This window comes from Rhinichthys klamathensis, unplaced genomic scaffold (genome assembly GCF_029890125.1).
Source record: "Rhinichthys klamathensis goyatoka isolate OS25496 unplaced genomic scaffold, OSU_Roscu_1.1 h1tg000110l_1, whole genome shotgun sequence".
NCBI classification, from domain to species: Eukaryota; Metazoa; Chordata; class Actinopteri; order Cypriniformes; family Leuciscidae; genus Rhinichthys; species Rhinichthys klamathensis.
The window spans coordinates 900,273-911,149 of NW_026606648.1; the positions used below are offsets into that span (position 1 = coordinate 900,273).

General features: G+C 35.2%; 1 protein-coding gene across 1 annotated transcript in view; it reads left to right on the plus strand.

Annotated features, from left to right (window-relative positions):
• The window catches only part of cbln2b (cerebellin 2b precursor), a 449,384-nt gene that overhangs the window by 411,853 nt on the left and 26,654 nt on the right, over nucleotides 1-10,877 (plus strand). The gene's annotated exons all lie outside the window — the stretch shown is intronic.

Genomic DNA, 10,877 nt, shown 5'->3' on the forward strand with positions numbered 1-10,877 from the left:
TGAGCTTGTTCCAGTAAATGGCTTTTAGCTTTAGCTGTTATGGTTTTTGTAATAAATGGTACCAAAATCATTACAATGTTAAGCAAATGTAGACCTCACAATCAACATGCACTCCACAGCTTGCTAAAGTCCAGAAAAAAAGTAGTATAACTGACATTACCTCTATATTACTACTCTGCTTTTTATTTAACGGTTTATTATTTTTTATTAATAATAATAATAATAATAATAACAACTTTTTTTTTCTTTTTTTTTTATTCTTTATTTGATTTGTAGTGATTTTTTTATTTACTTGTACTTACATTATCCCATAATGTCCCAACAATGTTTAAATCCATAGAAATGAGTAATTTTAACCAGTGTCATGGTCCGTGTCATTGCGTCGCCTGTTCATGACATCATATCCGTGTTATAGAGCTTTATTTGTAGTAACAGTAATACAGCATTTTCTCCACCATTGATTGCATCCCAATTAGCAATACAAGTCATCCAGCTTTTAATATTAAATTTTAATATCAATCTAGCACTGCAATGTGCAATACGTTTCTCCTACCAATCGAGCGAACGCACAGAGTAACGTTAAAACATAACTTTCAAAACACTCAAATACAGTATTGGTATGATTGTTTTCACCAAGTAAAACAGCGTTGCGTTACCCCACAATTTCAATTTGTCAAATAAAGTGACCTGTATGAGCAGTAATTCAGCTCTTGAGGCTATTTCATTAGAATGAAATAACATAATGTGAATTTAAGTTGTTAAAACAAAGTTCAAACTCAGGGAAGTGGGAGGACATTAAACGTTCCTTTAATCGTAAAATAAACATTAAAAAAACAAGACGAAAGGAGCATCAGCTGCCGATTGCGGCATATAAGCATAGTAAAAACAGCAAAGTAAAATGTCCCAGGCTCTCGGCCCCCTGATTCATACCACGGTAATGTAACTTTAATACATTAGCTCATCCATGAACATGATTTCTGCCTGAGGCCCGTCGGATTGCTTTCCATTGGTGAAGACGCCACCTCCCATGATTCCACGCTCATTCACGCCATCATCAAGCTACGCCTTTGTTATTGTTTTGAATAAGAGACCTCTAGAGGCGAAACTTACACACTGTGCCTTTAATTACAATATATATATATATATTTTTTTTTTTTTTATATTAATTCTGGAGATATTTCATACAAAGTATTTTCAACCTGGATTTTGTTGTGACCTTCTTTCCTTATTAAAATGTTACCCACATTGGTAGTGACAGTCGTTAAATCATGGTATATGGCGGCTGTTATCTGTTCAGCACAACTCTTGAGCGAGGTTAAAAGAACATTACCTCTCAAGGTGCATAACTGCAAGTCATTCATCATGCTAATATAAAACCTCACTGATCATCCAGCGTGGAGACAGGGCTGAGGGTCTCAGAGTGTGATAGAATCAATCACCATCATAGCAGAGATGTCTCCTCATTATGCACGGAGTGCTCAAACACCACAGAGCATTATTAAAAAAAACATCCCACAAGTACCACAACATTCCCATATCCTGTGCTGAAACTGATCTTTTATATTTTTCTAGGACCAGACTCCCTTACCAGAGACCTAATAACATCTAAATGGTCTCAGTAAATGGACAACTTCCTCAATCTCCAAACCTAATCGAGGCATATCAGCCAATGCTGCATTTTCATGCTTTTCAGGGGGGAAAAATAATATAAATCAAAATGTGTTCACGATTATTACAATCTGTAATGGTGGGAAAACCATTAGTGAGAGATGAGCGCTGCTCTACAGGAGCTGAGAATGATAAATTAGGTTTGTTTGGATGAAATGTGACAGCATGCTCAAAATCTATTTTTCTTGCTTTGGTAAATTGTTGAATATTCTGAAATGTATCAGATGGAAATTAAATCTCCTATAATACAAACAATAACAACAACAATAGTAGTAGTAGTAGCAATTATAGTAATTACATGGAAAAATTACAGGAAATTAGGGACCAAAGCACAGTTAGTGCCTGTGCTTGCAACAAATTATTATTATTATTATTATTATCAAGGGAAATGTAAATTATTACTTATTTTAAATCATTTATATTTTTATTTAAATTAATAATAATTAATAATAGATCCCTACATATTCTACTACTTTTATGCTGTTGAATATTTGAATTTTAACTAGTTTCTATGGATTCTTCTCTGCTTCCTTCACCACTGTTGAGGAGTATCCTCCACTGGAAATGATCTAATCACATGATGCAGTATGAAGGACCATCGTCATGACAACAGCCATCACTTGTTTGGTCACAGATCTGACAGGCTTCTACATACTGTACAATAAGAACCTGGCGAATAAATGGCCCTCACTAAAACCATTTTCTCCTCTATTTGTTCAGTGAACATAACCATCAGACTCAGAATAAACAAAGCAGACATACTGAGCAGACTGTTCACATACGCTTCTACCATAAACACTGCTTACTTGAGCATCAAATACCTCCACATTAGCTGTACTAAAAGAGGAATTATTATACGAACATGATTTGTTTATTCAATGTGTGATGATGATGTCTCCCAGGCTTAGCAATCTGACCCATAAAAAAGTAGTGCTGGGACATTTTCCATAAAGCTCTGGCTCAGCTAATGCACACAAATCAGCTCTGAGCCATAAAACCTCGCTCATAACACTAGTAAACACCACAATGTGAGCAGAGGGAATAGTGTGTTCATAGTAGGCCACCAAACCACAAAGCTAGCCATCAATGCATGGCCCTGAATAATGAACGACTGCTAACGGGAGTCTAAAGCGAATAAAGACACAACAGGAGCATTTCTGAGCATTCCAGCTGACCACAGCATCAATAAATCTGACGTGCCCACCAACACTTCCATTAAATTCCTCATTGGCAGCGGAGGGGAAAAAGGAGCTATGGCAACACGCGCTGACACATAACAAAGGTGCAATCTCCAGAGTAGCTGGAATCCAGGATATGATGTGTGTCCCTGCACTCACACAGATCAATGAGCGCTTGCCACAGGCGCAAACCTTTGCACCAAAACAACAGGAAAAAGAACCAACACAACAATTGTTCTATAAACTCTGGTGGCAAGTTGCTCTCGGGTAAAGCTTTTATCAAAACAGATATGAAAAACTAACAATCAACAGAGCAAATCATATTCACTTCCGTTCTGTCCTAAAATATTAAAAATCCAAATTTGTATGTTCTACCTACTGAATATCTAAGGTGGCCATTCACACAGGAGTTCTCATAGTTTGTTTGCACCATTTTTATTTGTATTCATTTGGCTGTTTTATGCCATGTCAATCTACCAACCAACCAAATCAATTAGTCAGTTAGTCAGTCGGTTTACACGTGGCCGGCTATTTTCATAAACGGACATTTCACCCTCTCCGCTTTGAAAAATAACATTGTGCACACCTGTTAGTTTTCAGAAAAGTGTTCGTTTGCACGAACCCGTGTATATATGCCGTCAAGAGCATGCCAAACCTGTAGGTGGAAGTGTAACGAGAAGCTCAAGCCCACATTAGCCAATCAGAATCCCGAAAATAGCAACAACAGCTGACCTCAGAGCACTCATTCGTCTCTGCTCCTCGACAGCAGCTGACTGTGTTTGCAAATGCAAACAGACGAAAAGGATTTGCACCAACATAAATGCAACTGCTACTCTGAATACATCCATGATCACTATAGCCAAATGAAAATGTAAACATAGGTCGCACTTTTGGCGCAGGTGCAAGTTCTATTGCATAGTGTGACGTCGGCTGCCTAAAACAGTTTCTCTCATTTTACATGCAAACGTGCAAACAAAGTTTTGCAAAATCTCCATTCTGGCCGGAGTTTTTAGAAAGAATCGTTTTCAGAGGTGAATTCTCCATTTGTGAGTAAACGAAGGGCACAAACGAAGGGAAATGTCTCAATTTTTCAAAATAACCATGTACGTGTAAACGGGGCCTCAGTCAGTCAGCCAGTCAGTCAATTAATCAATCAAATCAATCAACCAATCACTCAAAAAAAAATTATGTTTGTGTCAAATTGGGTGAAACCCAAGAGTTGGTTTACATTTTTTAATTAAAATTTTAAACCAAATGGCTGGGTTTGTGCAATCAATCAATCAATCAATCAATCAACATACAGAATGTACATATATAAAAATATAAATCCATGAATATTCTTTTAATTAGCCATTTAGTGATGCCACAGTTGACATTGACAACTGGGCAAATTAGTGTGCAACTGCAATCCCATGGGAGTGGAAATTCCTGCAGGTGATCTACTAACAACGCGCAAATGAACACAGACACAGCCATGTCAAGTGCAAAATGGGTGAAGGCATTAAATAATGCCACACATACTAAACTGACCGCAAGCCTCAAATTTCGCGTTTGAAAGGGAATCTCCCACAAATGCATATGTGTCCATACCTTTTCATCACCAATTTTTCACTGTATATCTTTAGTAAATCCTGACAGTAGTTTATTACCGCCAAAAAGTGTTAAAGTCTGGCCCTTAATGAATCCTTATTACATTGCTGTCTGAATCATTTGCACTCCATCTAGCCATTTTTTAATGCAAGAATGCATTTCCACACAGTCATCTTTGGCTTGGGGTATGAAGGCTTTATTTTCTGTAAAGCTGCTTTGGAACAATATTTATTGTGAAAAGCTCCATTTAAATAAAACTCGACTTGACAAGGGGTCTCGCTATTGCAATCCATATAATGCACATTACACCGACAACATATCTGCATCTCCAGGCCTGAGCGGAGCAGAAAGCGTAAAGTCTTTTCCATCAGCAAACTCACTGGATTTTCACAATTTGCCCGGAGCAAAGACACCCTTGTGAGAACTCTTAGGACCAACAACGGGAGGCCAAGTGAACTTAAAAAACAAACATAAAAGAAATGCCTAAATATCACTGTGAACGGATTACACAGAAATGGGAGTTAAATGCTTTTAAACACTTCTGAAACAAAGTCATCACATTGATGTATTTTTTTTCCATTTCTGAATTGACATATGAATACAACGGCTTTCAAATCAAATGAACCAACTTTCATGACGGATTACACTCAAAGTCTGTTATCAACGCAGAGCAAATTTTATTTTTTTGTCAGCCACATACAGTACAAATGAAATAATTTTCAGAAAGTATTGTACATTTAAGCAAAAAATTAAATTCATATTAACCCGGCCTAAGCCAGCATTAGGCCTAATTAGCATCGGACCTTACAAAAGTTTTGGGGTCAGTAAGGATTTAAGAAATTAACCCTTTTATTCAGCAAGGATGCATTCAACTGTCAAACATTAAGGGCCAGATTTAATAACAGCCTGCGCCAGCGCAAAGCCTCTTTTGGCATTAAAAAACTCAGTCAGGATTTATAAAGGCGTAGACAGGGTTCTTTTTGCGGCTGACCTTATTGCATATGCATTTGTAGGAGTTTCCCTTTTAGACGCAAAATGTATGGGAGAATATTTAAATGAATCAGCAAGGTGATTTTGAATCATATACTGGTATTTGGACCATTATTTACAGCCCAAAAAAAATTGCGCTGCTTTTGGAAGATTGCATTGTCATTATGGAAATGATCCGGCTGCGTCCATGTTCTATTCTATTTGTAATTTGCGCGTCGTCAGTAGATCACGCACAGAACTTTCCACTCCCTTTGGCGCTTTTTTGGAATTGCGCTCTCAGGCTTATTTGCCCTGATTAGTAAATCTGGCCCTAATAATGTTATAAAAACATTCTATTTCAAATAAATGCTCTTCTTTTGACCTTTCTATTTATCAAATAATTTTGAAAAAAGTATCATGGTTTCAAAAAAAAAAAAAAAAAAAAAGATTAAGAATAACAAATGTTTTCAACATTGTTAATAATAAGAAATGTTTCTTGAGCACCAAATGAGCATATTGGAATGATTTCTGAAGGATCATGTGACACTGAAGGGAGTAATGATGCTGCAAATTCAGTTTTGCCATCACAGAAATAAATTATATTTTAAACTATATTGAAATAGGAAATTATTGGTTTAATATGTAATAACATTTGACAAAATAACTGTTTTTACCACAGAAATTCAGCCTTGGAGTGCACAAGAGTCATCTTTGAAAAATATTTTTAAAATGTTTAATTAATTTGGATTTTTTTTGTTTGTTTTTTTGTTTGAATGAATGATTCAATGACTCACTTATAAAGACTTCACTTATTTCATTACTGGAGAAATCTGAGTTTTTTTAACGAATCTTTGTCATTGAATGATTCAATGACAAATATATTTTTTAGTCACTTGTTGCCACAGTTCCGCTGTGATCGTACATGTCAAAAGTTTAATAGACATAGTCGAATCAGTGTCATTCAGGAATAAGGCCACGTGGTTGTTTGAATCGAGACCGTCTTTTAATGATTAATCACGCTGCTCTACAATGTAGTCAGTACAGATGTTGAAAAACAAACCAGTTCCAGTCTTGCTAGTATGTAGGCCTAACTAAACATGAAGGTCAAAGTCCAAACTCTGGTCAAAACTACAGATAGCAATGCATTGAGGGGCTTACGTGCCAACCAAACTATTGAGTTATTTATAGATGTATTTCAGTATTATTGTGTTACTAAATGAGCAGTATAAGGATGTCTTAGTTTAAATGGCAGTGCAGAGCTGTGTCACACAGTGAAGGCTGCGGCCTCGTTAGTATGTGACCCCGGTTTGGGATGACAGAGAATTAATTGTAGCAACAAGGTCCCGCCAGATCGGAGTTAAATGTTAATCAGGGGGGCGAGAACACCGCCAAGTTGCTGCAAAATGCCACTGGGAGTTTTCAGCTGCATGTTAATAAAATGACGTGATTAAAAAAAAAAATCACACTGTGTGGGCTTAAAAGGCTGCACAAATTCATTTCAAGCATAACTATTTATTTATTTTGTCTTTTTTTGGGGGGGGGCAGGTCTCAGCTGGTCAGTCATTAGAGACGCCATTAAATGCTAAACCGACAGCAGTTTTAATTCCAAAGATCACAAAAAGTTCAGTTAGTAATCTGCTTCCTAACTGATTTTGTGCACACAATAACAGGAAGCATCGTTTTATCTGCAAATGTCACAAATGGCTTTTTGACCACATTTTAATCATTTATACTTTATTCGTTTTGCATCTCAAACAATTTTATAATCATACATCTTCACACCTCTTTTTATAAGTCCCTAGAAGAGTCTCTTGATGCAAAAATGTAATAAGTAATACTTCATCAGTCTTCTAGTCTCAGCTCACCAATATCTAAAAATTTTATTTGTAAATTAATATGGATGCGGTTCAATGTCTATATGAGAGCAGAAATTCATTTCACTAGTCTGCCATCTACTGGAAAGATGAATAACCAGTTAGTGGTTAATTACATTTTTTTATTTTGATACCAATTTTGTGTAAAAATGTCTTCACATGTGACTGAAAGTTAGGTATACTGCATATTTTTGCAGAAATGTTGAATATGGGCACATTATATACTGCAGTACTGATGAGAGTATGCTATTCTGAACAGCCAGTCATTTAATGGGATTTCTAAATTATTTTAAATTATTTCTAATTCAGTTGTGCAATGAACAACAATAAGATAATCTATAAACAGAAAAAAATATTCCCTGTAATCTCACTGAAGGCATATCCAGCATTCATGAATCAATCACATTTTAGCAACCACAACAATTATTTACTCAATATTACCCATCCTGGTCTCTGTAAATCAAATACAGTCCATTACTATTTCATATTGTGTTGTAGGGCATTTCTACAGTATAGCATCCACTTGCCTTTTTCATTATTAGACGTTATTGTTTGTGCCTCATTTATGGATTAACAGATCTAGCAGGTGTTTTACGACTTTTAAAAAGTATATTACCGGATGAATAAAGTGTTTTTACTACACTCAAATGTGCCTCAGGTCTGCTTTATAATAGCTGCATTGCACTGTTGTTCATCTACTGCGGTAGAATAAACCATTGAAATATTGGGGCAACATAAGGGGTATTAACCTTCAGGCAAACCTTTAATACAGCCTCAGTCATGACAAGAAGCCAATTCATTTGAGCCTAGAGGGAATGGATTTGGATCAGAGTCACGACAGAAAATATGTTGGGGGAAAAAAGTAGTTTTCAAGGTTAGCTTGACCTCTGAGGGGAAAAAAACACAGTGCTAGGCAATCTTATTAAAGCACTATCCAGGTTTTTTTTTTTTTTTTTTTTACATCAGTCTCTTCTGCCAACCATATAACATGCACCTCTGATTACTGATCTAAGCGAAACTTTATTCTGACTCTGGAATTGTGTCAAATGCCTGCAATAAAGAGCAATGTCATGATTATACCTCACTCGAATCCAACTGTCTTATGCAAGGAATGCTGAGACTGCACAATAACAACATTAGTATACAATCATTTCCAGGGACTTTTACTGCCAAATGAACATCGCTACGCTATATAAGTCACAGCATGTTTTCATCTTATGAAATCAAAATATTGTTCACGGAGTCGCACGCTAAAATTCCATTACGTGCACTTACTGTCCTCGGTGTTATGGAATGATACATCTTCAAGTCAAGCACTTCAACAGACATTTTATGGACTATTACATTTGCATAAACAATGCAGCGGAGATTTAAAGTGTAACTTGATGCTGACAAAAGAACATAATCTACCTCTAGGGCATAGAAATGTCTATTGCCTATGAATAATATAGTGAAATCAACTGCCTGGCGTACAAGAATTCGGGTATGCTCCACGGTAAGAAACACTCTGCCAGTAGACTAATGCAGGACCGAACATAACTATCCATTATGTAATTTAGAAATAAGTGTAATGGAGAAAAAACATGTCATTCCTGATGAAGATTAAATGGAAAATCAAATTAAATGGATTCAGTGCCTTTGGTTTTGACATGCTCATGAATAAACATACAAACAAACACTGATCAACATCACTATAATAAACCAAATTGACTATGTCAATACAAAACGTTTTAATAAGATACATCCACTTATGACTAGGTGACAAGGACATTAACTCTATATACAGTTTATTGTTCAATTCAAATTAGGAAACCTGTTTAATTGTTCATGGGTTTTACTTTTTACCATTTAAAATAACTAAATTTGCTATTTTAAGTTCTCCGGCTTCCATCATTATTTTCTGTAACCAGTCATCCACCAATTTGTCATTTTTGATCATCAATGAATTTTGACAAGCACATTCGTTTTCATCATTAATCGTCTTGCAGCTCAGATCTGCAGCTAAAAGAGTTTATTTCACAAAAGGACTTGGCCTAGATTACTGTAATTATATGTATGCACGCCTGTCTCAATCTCATCTCCAGATGGTTCAGAACATGCCATTTATATATCTCCTCTATTAGAATCCAATTACATATTACAAATAGAATCAAAATTGATTTTAAGATTTCGCTTTTAGTTATAAAGAATGCCCGGTCTTTCTCCACAATATATTTGTAAACTCCTTCATCCATACTCTATAAAAACTTGTTTCCGCCATGCATTAAACAATAAAAAAGTAATTGTGACCCTTTTAATCTCACAATTATGACTTTTTTTCAGTAGTGTGAGTTTATATCTCGCCATTCTGACTTCATAACTCACAATTGCAAAAAACTCAATTGTGATATAAAATCACAATTGCGAAGAATTTTATAATATTTTTAATGTTTTATAACTCACAAGTATGAGTTTATATCTATAAACAATAAAAAAGTAATTGAGACTTTTTTTGTTTATATCCACCATAGCAAGAAAAAAGTCAGAATTGTGAGAAAAGATTTGTGAGTTTATCTCTCGAAATTACGAGTTTATGTCTTGCAATTCTGACTTTATAACTCACAATTGCTTGCAAGTTTATGTTTCACAATTTGGAGAAAAAAAGTGAGAATTACAAGGTTAAAAAGTCAGAATTAAACTCAATTGCGAGTTATAAAGTCAGAATTGCAATTCTGACTTTTTAACCTTGTAATTCTCACTTTTTTCTCCAAATTGTGAAACATAAACTTGCAATTGCAAGTTATAAAGTCCGAATTGTGAGATATAAACTCACAATTGCGAGAGAAAAAGTAAGAATTGCGAGAAATAAACACAGTAGCAAGAAAAAAGTTATTTAATATATATATAAAAAATGTTCTTATAAGTATATATCTCGCAATTCTGAGAAAAAAAAGTAACAATTGCGGGTTTAAAAAGTCAGAATTAAACTCACTATTAAATTGCAAGAAATAAACTCGTAATTGCGAGGAAAAATTATAAAAAATAACTCACAAGTATGAGTTTATATCTCAATTTGGACTTTATAACTTGCAATTGCGAGTTTATGTCTCACAATTCTGACTTTTTTTTATCTCGCAATTGCGGGTTTATGTCTCACAAATCTGATTTTCTTTCTCGCACTTACGAGTTTATATATCAAAATTCAGATTTTTTTTTGCAATTACGAGTTTATTTCTTGCAATTCTGAATTTTAACCTCTCAATTCTCAATTTTTTTCTCAGAATTGAGACAAACCTTGCAGTTGTGAGAAAAAAAAAGTCAGAATTGCAAGAAATAAACTTGCAATTGCAAGAGAAAAGTGAGATAAAAAAAGTCACTATTACCTTTGTTTATTTTTGTATTCAGTGGTTAAAACAAGCTTCCATAATACTCTGCCCCCAGGTCATGCAATCAGCTTCCTTCTGTCCCACTCATGCTGTAAAGGAGATTTCTCAGTTCTGGAACGGCTTCCCTGCTCACATCAGATCCTCCTCCTCCTCCACTGGCACTTTTAAATCCAGCTTAAAGGTCCCTTTTTATTCTTTAGCTCTTGATTCCATGCTAGATTTTTTTTTTTTTT